We start from the raw sequence: 16,260 nt of genomic DNA, 5'->3' as shown, positions 1-16,260 counted from the left end.
AAGAATGGTACCAGACAGACATGGACACCTTGCCTGGGAAATCTCTGCTAAAGACAGTGTTTTCTTTGGAAAATGTTTTAAATTTGGCAAAAATTCACAAAAACTTATTTTTTTATGATAACATTTTTAAAGATGGTAACCTTTAGTTTTGTCTATTTAATAGACTAACCTAAAGTACCTGACAATTACCCTACAAAAAAAGATTAAAGAATTCCTTAGAGCATTTTTAAATAACTCCTATTGCTCCTTTTGTATTATAGCTTTCAATATAGTAATTGGGTGTTGTAAATCATGTTGTGCATAAGACTTTTTATTTTTGGCTGCCCAGCATGTGGTGTCTCAGTTCCCCAACCAGGGATTGAACCCATGCCCCCTGCAGTAGAAGCTCCAAGTCTTAACCAGTGGACCACTAGGGAAGTCCCTAGGCATTTTTATTTAACTTTTTATTTTGGATTTCAATCATGTAAAAGTAGAAAAAAAAATGTCTAATGAACTGCCATTTTCAACAGTTATCAAGATTTTGCCATTCTTATTTCATCTGTTCCCCTTTTTTTTCCTGTGTGAGGAATTTTTTTTTTGACTATTAAAAACGTTTACCAAGAAAGTTTAACACGAAAATGTACACTGCTCAATTTTTTATATGATAGTGAAACAGGGCCTTTGGAGATGAGACATGAGGAAGCAATTGATTTCTTTGATGAACACAACCTTTGTTTATACTCATTCCAAGGCTTCTAACATGATGGTACTATTTTCCCTTATACTGCCATTCCAGTATTGTTCTGTCACCCACCAATTGCTGTCTTTGCACATTCATCTATTGAAAGATTCATAAAGGAATCAAATCCCCCAAAATTCCTTGGACATGTCCACCACCATTTGATTTCAGTGTTAACTTATTGTCCATAAATTTTTCAGCTCAGGAGGGTGAGCCTTGCTTATGGCGTCTACTCAACAAGCTCAAAGATACCTTGAAATGGAATTCATAGCCTCCCTCACACTTCCATGGCCGGCCCTCGGAATAATTTAAAGTAAATCCCAGACATCATATTATTTCATTGGTAAAAACTTCTCTAGGTATCTTTAACAGATTAGGACCTTTTTATTTTCAACATACCACAATATCATTATCACACCAATAAAATTAGTGGTAATTCCATTATACAGTATAATCCCTAGTCCATCATCAATTTCCCCCAATTATCTAAAAAAAAATTTTTTTAAGAGTTGGTGATTTCAAATCAGGATCCAAACAAAATCTATATATTTTCTTTATTTGCTGTATCTTTAGGTCTTTTTTTATTTGTCTCCCCCCTAACCCCCACATTGTCATGCCATTAATTTTTTGAAAAGGTGAGGTTATTTATCCTGCAGAATTTCCCACATTTGGCTGGTTGCATTTTTATTGTATTATTTAGCATATTCCTTTCTCCTCCGTATTGTCTATAAACTAGGAGTTAGATCTAGAAGCTAGGTTTGGTTCAGGTTTTAATTTTTTTTGTTAAAAACATTTCTCCATTGGGGATGCAATGTACTTTCTATTGCATCACACCAGGCAGCACAAAATGTCTAATTGTCTCAGTTTTAGTACTGTAATGTACTAAACTTGATCAGCCTGATCTAGCTATTGTCAGACTTAGCTAGCTAGCGAGCTGTCTTTTAACACATATATTGTGCTCTACTCTCAACAGTTTCTGCTCAGCGTGGAGTCTGTCTTTCTTTTAAAGAGCTTCCACTGGATGTTGCCAAGCCTTCGGGGTCCTGGTTAGGACCTTTCCTTGCACTCATTGGCAAAAGAGATCCTGCCAGATCTCCTCCCAGTTCTCAGTGTGGTACTTAGATTCCCTCCTGGTGTTCCCACATCAAGGAGGGGGGGCGCCCTTCCTTTGGATGATGACTTGGTGATTTCTGGGTTCCTTGGCTCTTTTGACCCTTACAGGACCACATTTTAAAACCTCCACTTCTGCTAGCACAGGTGGGGTTCCCCCATTCTAGTTGCACAGGGTAGTTAGTGTCCTGGAGTTCCAGGGGATGTTTTTCCCTTGGTTTTTGGTAAAGATGTTACTGTAGGGCTTCCCTGGTGGCGCAGTGGTTGAGAGTCTGCCTGACAATGCAGGGGACACGGGTTTGAGCCCTGGTCTGGGAAGATCCCACATGCCGCGGAGCAACTGGGCCCGTGAGCCACAACTACTGAGCCTGCGCGTCTGGAGCCTGTGCTCCACAGCAAGAGAGGCCACGATAGTGAGAGGCCCGCGCACCGCGATGAAGAGTGGCCCCTGCTCGCCGCAACTAGAGAAAGCCCACGCGCAGAAGTGAAGACCCAACACAGACAAAAATAAATAAATAAAAATTTTTTTTTAAAAAGATGTTACTGTATAGTTTTTTCTTTTTTTCCATCTTCGTGGCTCTCACTGTTTTTTGTAAGGCGATCCCGGGAACTTCCCAAACTGCTCTGCTACTAACACCAACTCCCTTGCTTCTCTGCACTCTTGGTGTTTTAAAGTTTAAATTGCCTGCTAGTTAACCTAAATTTATTTATTAGAGCCCTGCTATTGAAATAACTTATTTGATCACTGCTAAAATAATTGTGACACTTTTGCTATTCAGAGATGTGAGATATAAGTGAGTGTAAATTTAAGTATGAATAATATCCTATGGGAACAGTTGGGCAGGCTCTTGTCTGACAACTTTACTCTCCTATTTACATTTTCAGCCAGGAGCTGTAACATGTTGCTGTACTTTACAGTGAAATTCAGTAAAGCAAAAAGTGCTCCTGGGCAAAGGGCAGCCAAGCAGTCCACCTGAAAGGCTCTGTGTTTACCCTGACACCTGATCGGAACAAGAATGATACTAAATTCAGATACCTGTCTGAAAACTTACCTTGGACAGCATTTGCTGGGTATGTTTTATTTATTGGAAGTAGAAAGGGAGATTAGCTGAACTCACTAAGAGAGCGAGTCAGACATAAGAATTTTGGAAGTTTAGGTCTGATTACAAATGTTAAACACACTGTAATAAATGCAGTAGTATGAGCTTTTCTGTCCTAAAGTTTCACATTATCTGATTAAGCCACTTCTTAGGCTTTAGGCTCCCTGTTGAGATCAACTGTAAGCAAATAGTCTGTTAGAATTGCACCTTTTGTGATATACTCTGGGGTCAAGATTAAACCTGCCAAAATATGCACATATAGCCATTAGCCAGTGAAAGCTTTTGAATAGAGGGTACAAACTGGGTAGACCTAGATTTACGCTAGTGAATGGAGAGTGAAATTGTATGTCCATGGTCATATAACAGTCGTCACTGAATTACTGGAGTCTTGAGGCAAACCTGGAGGTAAAGAGCAGTGGGTGAGAGCACAGACACTGGAGCCTGGCTAACATGATTGGGTCCTTCCTCGACCTTTGGCAAGTGACTAAGTTTTCATATCTGTGAAGTGGAGATAAAAACAGTCTCTAACTCATAAAGCTATTATGAGGATTAAATGAGTGTAGGTAAAGCATTTGAAACAGTGCCTGGCTGTTTGGTAAGCACTGTGTGTTTTCTATTGTTATTATCTCTCTTCAAGAGTTGTTTTGTTGGGTTATTAGGACATCTTATCATAAAGGGTGAATAATGCCTCTCAGGTTACAGCAGCAGATTCTTTCATGACCACCATCAAATATCAGGAGCATTAATTACTCATTTGAATTAGAGTTAGTTGTGGCCATCTAACTAACAAAAAAGATAGATCCTGTTGGTTGAGTAAACTGATCCTCAAATTAAGGTTTAATACAGTAATTACTGTGTTTCATTGTTTCTTTTAAAGCAATGATCTGCAAAACGGAGTCATAATTTTCTAAGTGATCTCTTCAGGACTGAAAAATGTTAATGTAGCTTTTAATACTGCTTCATTTTAACTCAAGACACACTTCATTTAATTAAGATCTTAAATAATAATTTCAATAATATAACTGTAGTTTTATAGTATTCTTTTCTTTTTTTAAAAACATCTTTACTGGAGTATAATTGCTTTACAGTCTTGTGTTAGTTTCTAATGTATAACAAAGTGAATCAGCTATATGCATAACGTATATCCCCATATCCCCTCCCTGTTGCATCTCCCTCCCACCTTCCTTATCCCACCCCTCTACGTGGTTGCAAAGCATCAAGCTGATCTCCATGTGCTATGCAGCTGCTTCCCACTAGCTATCTGTTTTACATTTGGTAGTGTATATATGTCAGTGCTACTCTCTCACTTCGTCCCAGCTTCCCCTTCCCCCTCCCCGTGTCCTCAAGTCAATTCTCTATGTCTGTGTCTTTATTCCTGTCCTGCCCCTAGGTTCATGAGAACCTTTTTTTTTCTTTAGATTCCATATATATGTGTTAGCATACTGTATTTGTTTTTCTCTTTCTGACTTACTTCACTCTGTATGACAGACTCTAGGTCCATCCACCTCACTACAAATAATTTCATTTCTTTTTATGGCTGAGTAATATTACATTGTATATATGTGCTACATCTTCTTTATCCATTCATCTGTCGATGGACACTTAGGTTGCTTCCATGTCCTGGCTATTGTAAATAGTGCCGCAATGAACATTGTGGTACATGACTCTTTTTGAATTATGGTTTTCTCAGGATATATGCCCAGTAGTGGGATTGCTGGGTCATCTGGTAGTTCTATTTTTAGTTCTCTAAGGAACCTCCATGCTCTTCTCCATAGTGGCTGTATCAATTGACATTCCCACCAACAGTGCAAGAGGGTTCCCTTTTCTCCACACCCTCTCCAGCATTTATCGTTTGTAGATTTTTTGATAATGACCATTCTGACTGGTATGAGGTGATACCTCATTGTAGTTTTGATATGCATTTCTCTAATGATTAGTGATGTTGAGCATCCTTTCATGTGTTTGCTGGCAATCTGTATATCTTCTTTGGAGAAATGTCTGTTTAGGTCTTCTGCCCATTTTTGGATTGGGTTGTTTGTATTTTTTGATATTGACCTGCATGAGCTGGTTGTATATTTTGGAGGTTAATCCTCTGTCAGTTGCTTCCTTTGCAAATATTTTCTCCCATTCTGAGGGTTGTCTTTTCATCTTGTTTATGTTTTCCTTTACTGTGCAAAAGCTTTTAAGTTTCATTAGGTCCCATTTGTTTATTTTAGTTTTTATTTCCATTTCTCTAGGAGGTGGGTCAAAAAGGATCTTGCTGTGATTTATGTCATAGAATGTTCTGCCTATGTTTTTCTCGAAGAATTTTATGGTGTCTGGCCTTACATTTAGGTCTTCAATCCATTCTGAGTTTATTTTTGTGTATGGCATTAGGGAATGTTCTAATTTCATTCTTTTATAGGTAGCTGTCCAGTTTTGCCAGCACCACTTATTGAAGAGGCTGTCTGTTCTCCATTGTATACACTTGCCTCCTTTATCAAAGATAAGGTGACCATATGTGTGTGGGTTTATCTCTGGGCTTTCTATCCTGTTCCATTGATCTATATTTCTGATTTTGTGCCAGTACCATACTGTCTTGATTACTGTAGCTTTGTAGTATAGTCTGAAGTCTGGAAGCCTGATTCCTCCAGCTCTGTTTTTCTTTCTCAAGATTGCTTTGGCTATTCGGGGGCTTTTGTGTTTCCATACAAATTGTGAAATTTTTTGTTCTAGTTTGTGAAAAATGCCATTGGCAGTTTGATAGGGATTGCACTGAATCTGTAGATTGCTTTGGGTAGTATATTCATTTACACAATTTTGGCTCTTCCGATCCAAGAGCATGGTATATCACTCCATCTGTTTGTATCATCTTTAATTTCTTTCATGAGTGTCTTACAGTTTTCTGCATACAGGTCTTTTACCTACTTAGGTAGGTTTATTCCTAGGTATTTTATTCTTTTTGTTTCAGTGGTAAATGGGAGTGTTTCCTTAATTTCTCTTTCAGATTTTTCATCATTAGTGTATAGGAATGCAAGAGATTTCTGTACATTAATTTTGTATCCTGCTACTCTACCAAATTCATTGATTAACTCTAGTAGTTTTCTGGTAGCATCTTTAGGATTCTCTATGTATAGTATCATGTCATCTGCAAACAGTGACAGTTTTACTTTTTTTCCAATTTAGATTTCTTTTGTTTCTTTTTCTTCTCTGATTGCTGCAGCTAAAACTTCCAAAACTACGTTGAATAATAGTGGTGAGAGTGGGCAACCTTGTCTTGTTCCTGATCTTTGTGGAAATGGTTTCAGTTTTTCACCATTGAGAACGATGTTGGCTGTGGGTTTGTCATCTATGGCCTTTATTATATTGAGGCAGGTTCCCTCTATGCCTACTTTCTGGAGAGTTTTTATCATAAATGGGTGTTGAATTTTGATGAAGGCTTTTTCTACATCTATTGAGATGATCATACGGTTTTTATCCTTCAATTTGTTAATATGGTGTATCACATTGATTGATTTGCATATATTGAAGGCTCCTTGCATTCCTGGAGTAAACCCCACTTGATCATGGTGTATGATCCTTTTAATGTGCTGTTGGATTCTATTTGCTAGTATTTTGTTGAGGATTTTTGCATCTATGTTCATCAGAGATATTGGCCTGCAGTTTTCTTTTTTGTGACATCTTTGCCTGGTCTTGGCATCAGAGTGATGGTGGCCTCATAGAATGAGTTTGGGAGTGTTCTCCCTCTGCTATATTTTGGAAGAGTTTTAGAAGGATAGGTGTTAGCTATTCTGTAAATGTGTGGTAGAATTCGCCTGTGAAGCCTCCTGGTCCTGGGCTTTTGTTTGTTGGAAGATTTTTAATCACAGTTTCAATTTCAGTGCTTGTGATTGGTCTTGTTTATATTTTCTGTTTCTTCCTGGTTCAGTCTTGGAAGGTTGTGCTTTTCTAAGAATTTGTTCATTTCTTCTGGGTTGTCCATTTAATTGGCATATAGTTGCTTGTAGTAATCTCTCATGATCCTTTGTATTTCTCCAGTGTCAGTTGTTACTTCTTTTTCATTTCTAATTCTGTTGATTTGAGTCTTCTCCCTTTTTTCTTGATGAGTCTGGCTGATGGTTTATCAATTTTGCTCATCTTCTCAAAGAACCAGCTTTTAGTTTTATAGATCTTTGCTATTGTTTCCTTCATTTCTTTTTCATTGATTTCTGATCTGATCTTTATGATTTCTTTCCTCCTGCTAACTTTGGGGTTTTTTTTGTTCTCCTTTCTCTAATTGCTTTAGGTGTAAGGTTAGGTTGTTTATTTGAGGTTTTTCTTCTTTCTTGAGGTAGGATTGTATTGCTCTAAACTTCCCTCTTAGAACTGCTTTTGCTGCATCCCATTGGTTTTGGGTTGTCATGTTTTCATTGTCATTTGTTTCTAGGTATTTTTTTATTTCCTCTTGGATTTCTTCAGTGACCTCTTGGTTATTAAGTAGCATATTGTTTAGCCTCCATGTGTGTTTTTTTTTTTTACAGTTCTTTTCCTGTAATTGGTATCCAGTCCCATAGCATTATGGTTGGAAAGGATACTTGATACGATTTCAATTTTCTTAAATTTACCACAGCTTGATTTGTGACCTAAGGTATGGTCTATCCTGAGAATGTTACATGAGCACTTGAGAAGAAAGTGTATTCTGTTTTTGTATGGAATTTCTTGTAAATATCAATTAAGTCCATCTTGATTAATGTGTCATTTAAAGCTTTTGTTTCCTTATTTATTTTCATTTTGGATGATCTGTCCACTGGTGAAAGTGGGTTGTTAAAGTCCCCTACTATTATTGTATTACTGTCGATTTCCCCTTTTATGGCTGTTAGCATTTGCCTTATATACTGAGGTGCTCCTATGTTGGGTGTATAAATATTTATGATTTTTATATCTTCTTCTTGGATTGCTCCCTTGATCCTTATGTAGTGTCCTTCTTTGTCTCTTGTAATAGTCTTTATTTTAAAGTTTATTTTGTCTGATATGAAATTGCTACTCCAGCTTTCTTTTGATTTCCATCTGCATGGAATATCTTTGTCCATCCCCTCATTTTCAGTCTGTATGTGTCCCTAGGTCTGAAGTGGTTCTCTTGTAGACAGCATATGTATGGGTCTTGGTTTTGTATCCATTCAGCCAGTCTATGTCTTTTGGTTGGAGCATTTAATCCATTTACATTTAAGGTAATTATCGATATGTATGTTCCTATTACCATTTTCTTAATTGTTTTGGGTTTGTTATTGTAGGTCTTTTACTGCTCTTGTGTTTCCTGCCAGAGAAGTTCCTTTAGCATTTGTTGTAAAGCTGGTTTGGTGGTGCTGAATTCTTTTAACTTTTGCTTATCTGTAAAGGTTTTAATTTCTCCATTGAATCTGAATGAGATCTTTGCTTGGTAGAGTGACCTTGGTTGTAGGCTTTTCCCTTTCATCACTTTAAATATGTCCTGCCACTCCCTTCTGGCTTGCAGAGTTTCTGCTGAAAGATCAGCTGTTAAAGTTATGGAGATTCCCTTGTATGTTATTTGTTACTTTTCCCTTGTGGCTTTTAATATTTTTTCTTTCTATTTAATTTTTGATAGTTTGATTAATATGTGTCTTGGCATGTTTCTCTTTGGGTTTATCCTGTATGATACTCTCTGTGCTTCCTGGACTTGATTGACTATTTTCTTTTCCCATGTTAGAGAAGTTTTCAACTATAATCTTTTAAAATATTTTTTCAGACCCTTTCCTTTTCTCTTCTTCTTCTGGGACCCCTATAATTCGAATGTTGGTACATTTAATGTTGTTCCAGAGGTCTCGGAGACTGTCCTCAATTCTTCTCATTCTTTTTTCTTTATTCTGCTCCCTGGCAGTTATTTCCACCATTTTATCTTCCAGCTCACTTATCCATTCTTCTGCCTCAGTTACTCTGTTATTGATTCCTTCTAGGGTATTTTTAATTTCAGTAATTGTGTTGTTCATCACTGTTTGTTTGCTCTGTAGTTCTTCTAGGTTCTTGTTAATGTTTCTTGTATTTTCTCCATTCTGTGTCCAAGATTTTGGATCATCTTTAGTATCAGTACTCTGAATTCTTTTTCAGGTAGGTTGCCTATGTCTTCTTCATTTATTTGGTCTTGTAGGTTTTTACCTTGCTCCTTCATCTGTAACATTTTTTTTTGTCGTTTCTTTTTATTTTTATTTTTTTTGATGGGTGGTGCTGTTTTCCTGTCTTACTGGTTGTTTGGCCTGAGACGTCCAGCACTGGAGTTTACAGGCAGTTGGGTCTTGGTGCTGAGATGAGGACCTATGGGCATCATCACTCCGATTGATATTCCCTGGTGTTTGAGGTTCTCTGTTAGTCCAGCAGTTTGGACTTGGAGCTGCTACCACAGGAGCTCAGGCCTGACCTCCAGCCTGGGAACCAAGATCCCGCAAGCCTTGTGGCACAGCAAAAAAAAAAAGGAAGGAAGAAAGAAGGAAAAAAAGGAGCAGTACAATATCAAAGAATTTAAAACAAAATAAAATTAGAAAGATAAAAATATATTAGGAAAAATAAAACTGTAATTGAAACAACTGCAACAAGGTAAAATAAAACCACAACAGAAAAAGAAAAATAAAAAAGGAAGGGGTGGGAACAAGCCAAAAGGAGAGAACAATAACAAAGTATAAAGAATAAAATAAAATTAGAAAAATAAAAGATTTATTATGAAAAATAAAAATATAAAAGAATCAACAACAGTTAATCAGCAAGGTAAAACAGAACCCCAATCTAAAAGAGGAAAAAAAAAACAACCTTGGCTATGGGGGCAGAGTTTAGGCAGGGGGTGGAACTTAGACAGGGGCAGGGTTTAGGGTGGGGTGGGACCTAGGCAGGCGGGGGTGGTGATGTTTGAATTTGGGGTGTGGCCTAGGTGGGTTATGTTCAAGCATGGGGCAGGGCCTCTGCTTAGGACCTGCACAGAAGGGGAGAGGCAGATGTCCAAATGAGGGCCTCTGGAGTGTGGAGTTCTGGAGTTTGTAGGCAGTGCACTGGGTGGGGGTGTAGGGGCGGGGCTTGGGCTCTGCACGGCAGGAGGGAGGCTCTGAGGGCACAGGATTAGGCCCGGGAACCCAAGAGGGTTCCCAGAGCCTAAGTGGACAGGGAAAGCATTGGCAGCATTCTCTTCTGTTCCTTTTCACCCTTCCCACACTATTTCCCCCAGGGTCTCCCTGGTTGCTGCTGGACCCCTAACCATGGATGGGTCCCACAGTGTGTAGGAACTCCTCCCCTCCCGCAGCCCCCCCCTCAGGGGTGCCCGTCTCATAGGTCTGGACTTTACTTTTGCTCCTCCTTCCCACCTTCCCACTCCCTCAGGACCTGCCTGGCTGGAGGGGGCCTAGGTGGGCAGAGGATTAGGCCTGGGATCTCAGCAGGTTTCTGGGGGCCCAAGTGGGCAGGGAAACCTGGTCACGCTCCCTTTTGATCCTCTGCCCTCCCAGTGGTTCCCCAATTTCCCCTTGGGACCTGGGATCCCTTCCCCTCCCCCAGCTGCCCTTCAGGGGTGCCAGTCCCATCCTGCCAACACTTCTCCTCCCCCTCACTCCCCCCACAGCCCACATCCTACCTGGTTGCTGGGGGTTCCTCCCATCCTCTTAGGTGTCTGTGGTCCTGCACCGGTGCCTGGTAGATGCCCTAGTTGTGAGGAGATGCAAATTCCGCGTCCTCCTAGTATACCATCTTGATTCCACCCCCCTGTAGTATTATTTTCTTACACATTTTTTTGGAAAAATTCCACATGGTTACTAATTTTTCCCCCCAGGTAATGTGAACACTAAGGTAAAAGACCGTATAATGTTGAAACAAGTTAATTGCCAGTAAACTATGGAGTGATGGTTTTATAGAAACATTTTCCATAATTTGGGTATTGCATTTTAATTTATAGTCAACTTTTATATAAACTTTATACTTCTATAGACTTTTTTTTTTTTTTTTTTTGTTTACATGGCATGTGGGATCTTAGTTCCCCAACCAGGGATCAAACCTGTGTCACCTGCAGTGGAAGCACAGAGTCTTAACCACTGGACCACCAGGGAAGTCTATAGACTTTTGTATAAAGTGAGATACCTCTGAATCCCAGTTGGGGTTGGTTTGTTTCTTCTTTGTTTGACATAAAACTATAGGAGCCATTAGCAAATCAAATTTTAATTCTCAATTCTTTTAATTTGATTTGAATTAAAAAATCTGTAACATTGTATTTGACCCTGTAAGAGTGCTTACAGGCTTATCACTTGAGTCCTAGTGCAAAGCTATTAGGAGATCACTACTCTTTGGAAGAGGGAAAAAATATGAGAATAATCTATCTCCATATGTCTTTCACAGTTTTCACTGGAAATCAGATGTCCAACAAGAATTGACAAAACCTAATTTAAGAAATACAGAGTTGAGACTTCCCTGGTGTTCCAGTGGGTAAGACTATGCACTCCCAGTGCAGGGGGCCTGGGTTCAATCCCTGGTTGGGGAGCTAGATCCCACATGCATGCCACAGCTAAGAGTTCACATGCCACAACTAAGAAGCCCACATGCCACAACTAAAAGATCCTGTGTGCCACCACAACTAAGACTCAGCACAGCAAAAATAAATAAATAAATAAATAAATATTAAAGAAACAAAGAAATACAGAGTTAAATTTATCAAAATCCAAAACATTTTGTTTGAAGTATTTTCAATCTGAGAGGTAACTTGATACTCCATTTTATAGGAAAGGGAAGTAATACATAGTAATCCTACTTCTCTGCTGGAGTTCTTCCTTATTGACACATTGTAACATCACAATAGCAAGTTCTGGGAGAAGCCCATCCATAAGACCTCTAGATCTCTTGGTCCCTGCTTCCTGTTCTCTAAAATTAAGATATTAGATGTCTTTGTTAATCCAAAATTTCAATGAAGAGTTTTAGTCGCTAAGCACAAATATTTAATTTGTATGGCTAATTAACCAAACAATTTGGAATAAGGTTTACTACCAGAAGTGTTTCTTCACTAATGGCCCATGCCCACGTTTTGTCAAAGTAAACATTTAGTTCCCCTTCTTAATGTTATTTTAAATTTCAAAATAAGTTACCCTTGACATTAAAACCAAAAAGAATACAATTTTAGAAGAAAAACTTTTATTTTGATTTTGAAAGATACCTGTCATTATCTCCGTTGTGTGTAGTAAAGGGAAGGTTGAGTCTGATTCCTTACCCAAAAGCAGCTTTTCTATTCTAAGAAGAGTGGGAGGTAAGATAACAACAATAAGAACAGACTATGAACTCCAGCGTTTAAGATTTTGTAGCTCTAAACTGCACAGCTCCCACCACCACCAGATCTGATAGTGAGCACCTCTTTGGCAAGTGACAAATGGACAGTCTATTCTCAATCCCTCCATCCCCCACTCCACACACACATAGATGACTAACGAATAAAAATAAAACAAGTACTTTTGGACAATGTAATGGTCTATTTATAGTATATAAACTCCTCATCCTCAGTTTTTGAAATATGGCTTTTCTCCCCTGCTTCAATCATATTGCCGTGAAGACCTTAAGAATTCCTCAGTTCACCCCCACACACACACACACCCTGCGCGCTATTTAAAATAGAAAGTCTGATACTTGAACATCTCCAAAAATACAACATCCATCCATTTTGGTAAAACTTCCAGCTTGTCTCTGCTATTAATATGTATGTGTTTTAAATGGGTGTGAAATGGTATCTTGTGTTTTTAATTTGCATTTTCCTAAGGATTAATGATGTTGGTGTACAAATAACCATTCTTATTTGGATTTATATATATATATATATATTTTTTTTTTAAGGCTTAATTTTTATTTTTTTGGCTGCATTGGGTCTTTGTTGCTGCATGCAGGCTTTCTCTAGTTGTGGCAAGCAGGGCCTACCCTTCGTTGCGGTGCGCAGGCTTCTCATTGTGGTGGCTTCTCTTGTTGCAGAGCATGGGCTCTAGGCACACGGGCTTCATAGTTGTGGCACTCAGGCTTCAGTAGTTGTGGCTTGAGGGTTCTACAGTGCAGGCTCAGTAGTTGTGGCACATGGGCTTAGTTGCTCTCCAGCATGTGGGATCTTCCCAGACCAGGGATCGAACCCATGTCCCCTGCATTGGCAGGTGGATACTTATCCACTGTACCACCAGGTAAGTCCCTTGGATTTATATTGTATATCTTAAACCAGAATTTGATGACTTTTTTTTTCTATTTTTTTGGCTGCACTTCATGGCACTCGGGATCTTAGTTCCCCGACCAGGGATCGAACTTCTTCCCTCTGCAGTGGAAGTGCAGAGTCTTAACCAGTGGGCCACCAGGGAAGTCCTGATGAGACTTTTTGATCAATTTACCAAAATGGCTTTAGATCAAGATCTGAGGATCACATGAAGCATTAGAAAATTTTCAGATATACAGCTAGGAAAATGGTAGACCAGATTATTAAGGTTTATTCTCAAAGCATTTTCATAATTTTTCTGCAAAATTGTTAACTTCAGGATTCCTGCAAATCCTAATTTGTTTGGAATTTAACATTTTTAAATGTTTTAATTATTTTAAAAGTATTTAAGTAAAATAGCACACATTCAAAATTAATCAAATGTGGTTGAAATATTTCTTGAGTGGCCCAGGGATTTAACAGAAAGTAAAAGTTGCAGCTGAAGCTGCTAAAAAAATGTATTCTGAATCATAAAGAAGATATTTAGAGAGAGGGGGAGAGATAGGGAGCAGGGAGGAAAATGGATGGGAAGAAAAGCAGGTGGTGATGGGTTTCCTGAAGTCAAATTTCAGCAGCTTTAGAACTGCAGTAGGAAGAATCCATTGGGAAGAATGTGCAAACTACACTGGGGAAGAGGATGAGGAGGGAAAAAGGGGACTCTATTGAGTGCTTTGCATTTCCTTCACCTCTTTTTGTCCTGACAGAAAGTCTGTGAAGTAGCTGTCTTTATTCCCAGTTGACAGATGAGAAAACTGTATTATCACAGAATTTCAGTAAATTTTGAAGCAAAGAAACAAACTGTTTTAGTGTATAAAAAAAGAGTGTATAACATATTACAAACTCTGAGGGAGGTGATCCAAATTAGATGAAAATCTGCTAATGACCAGTATTATTTCCTCTCACTTAAGGATGGAGAAATTCAGAAATAGTTAAATAACTTCCTTGGCCTACAGAATGAATCAACATGCTGTGGCAAATAGAATCTAGCACTTGCTAGTTCCATGTTTCCTGAGTTAGGCCATACTGATTAGATGCTCTCAGCACATCCATTTTCTTTTTTAGAAATTTTATTTTATTTTATTTTATCTTATTTTTTATTTTTTTAGGCTGTGTAGGGTCTTTGTTGCTGTGCTCAGGCTTTCTCTAGTTGCCGCGAGGGGTGGCTACTCTTTGTTGCAGTGCACAGGCTTCTCATTGTGGTGGCTTCTCTTGTTGTGGAGCACAGGCTTTAGGCACACAGGCTTCAGTAGTTATAGCACAAGGGTTCAGTAGTTGTGGCTCTCGGGCTCTAGAGCACAGGCCCAGTAGTTGTGGCACACAGGCTTAGTTGCTCCGCGGCATGTGCGATCTTCCTAGGCCAGGGGTTGAACCCGTATCCCCTGAATTGGCAGGTAGATTCTTAACCACTGCATCACCAGGGAAGTCCAGCACATCCATTTTGAAAAAGAGTACATATTTTACAGAAGTATGGCATTTAGAAATACCACAATAAATGAAACAATAGCTTCGTTATTAAAGTAAACATTTATTTTTCAGTTGGCTAATTTTGTAAAATTATATAATGCAGCTCAACATTTTTTTTTTTTTTTTTTTTTGCGGTACGCAGACCTCTCACCACTGTGGCCTCTCCCGCTGTGGAGCACAGGCTCCGGACGCGCAGGCTCAGCAGCCATGGCTCACGGGCCCAGCCACTCCGTGGCATGTGGGATCCTCCCGGACCGAGGCACGAACCCACGTCCCCTGTATCGGCAGGCAGACCCTCAACCACTGCGTCACCAGGGAAGCCCTCAACATTTTGTTTTATAAATTTATTTTTATTTATTTTTGGCTGTGTTGGGTCTTTGTTGCTGCATGTGGGCTTTCTCTAGTTGTGGTGAGCAGGGGCTACTCTTAATTGTAGTGTGTGGGCTTCTCATTGCGGTGGCTTCTCTTGTTGAGGAACATGGGCTCTAGAGCGCAGGCTCAGTAGTTGTGGCACACGGGCTTAGTTGCTACACAGCACGTGAGCTCTTCCTGGACCAGGGCTTGGACCCGTGTCCCCTGCATTGGCAGGCGGATTCTTACCACTGCACCATCAGGGTAGCCCAGCTCAACATTTTTTAAACAAACTTTTTTGTGTGTAACACAAAAAGTAAGACATCTCTTAAAACTTGGGAAAGAAAGCAAAGTAAGGATAGAGAATAAAAATTGCCCCTAATCCTACCATCCAGATTTAAGCAAAATACATTTTGGTATAATTCCTTCCTTTTATGCTTATTAAAGTAGCTCTGAAGTTCGTATAATATACATGTACATGTACTATTTTAGTAACTTTACAAAGTTGTGCAAATATTACCATGCTAACAAATCCAGTGTTTGCAGATTTTCATCATCCTAAAAAGAAACCCACCCCCGTTTTCCCCCCAAAACTAATATGCTTTCTATCTCTATAGATTAGCCTTTTCTGGGCATTTCGTATTAATAGAATTGTGCAATAGTATTTTGCATCTGGCTTCTTTCACTTAACAATGTTTTAAAGTTTCATCCATTTTGTAGCATGTGGCAGTATTCTCATTTGCTGTTGAATAGTTTTCCCTTGTTGGTAGATACACCCTATTTATTTTAATCCATTCATTAGCTGGTGGACATTTGGTTTGTTTCTACTTTTTGTCTATTAAGAGTAATGCTTTTATGAACATTCATGTACAAATTATTTTTGTGGACATATGTTTTCATTTCTCTTGGGTATATATTTAGAAGTAGAATCTCTGGATAATATGGTAAGTTCATCTTTAACTTTTTAAGAAACTGCCAAATTGTTTCCCAAAGTGGCTGTCTCATTTATTCATGATACAAAATTAATATATAGAAATCCATTGCATTTCTATAAACTAACAATGAGCTATCAGAAGGAGACATTAAGGAAACGATCCCATTTATCATTGCATCAAAATTTCCTGGCAGTCCAGTGGTTAGGACTCCGTGTTTTCACTGCTGAGGGTGCGGGTTTGATCCGTGGTTGGGGAACTAAGATCCCACAAGCCACGTGGCACGGCCAAAAAAAAAAAGGCCCAGTTCTTATCACATCAAAAAGAATAAAATACCTAGGAATAAACCTACCTACGAGGTAAAAGACCTGA

At 38.9% G+C, this 16,260-nt stretch overlaps 1 protein-coding gene and 1 pseudogene across 6 annotated transcripts in view; one reads left to right on the top strand and one right to left on the bottom strand.

Moving 5' to 3' along the window:
* AP4S1 (adaptor related protein complex 4 subunit sigma 1) overlaps nucleotides 1–16,260 on the top strand; it is a 63,478-nt gene that overhangs the window by 5,977 nt on the left and 41,241 nt on the right. The gene's annotated exons all lie outside the window — the stretch shown is intronic.
* On the bottom strand, nucleotides 721–936 carry LOC131752680 (small nuclear ribonucleoprotein G pseudogene; annotated as a pseudogene).

This window comes from Kogia breviceps, chromosome 3 (genome assembly GCF_026419965.1).
Source record: "Kogia breviceps isolate mKogBre1 chromosome 3, mKogBre1 haplotype 1, whole genome shotgun sequence".
Lineage (NCBI taxonomy): Eukaryota > Metazoa > Chordata > Mammalia > Artiodactyla > Physeteridae > Kogia > Kogia breviceps.
This window is presented reverse-complemented; position numbering and strand designations above follow the sequence as displayed.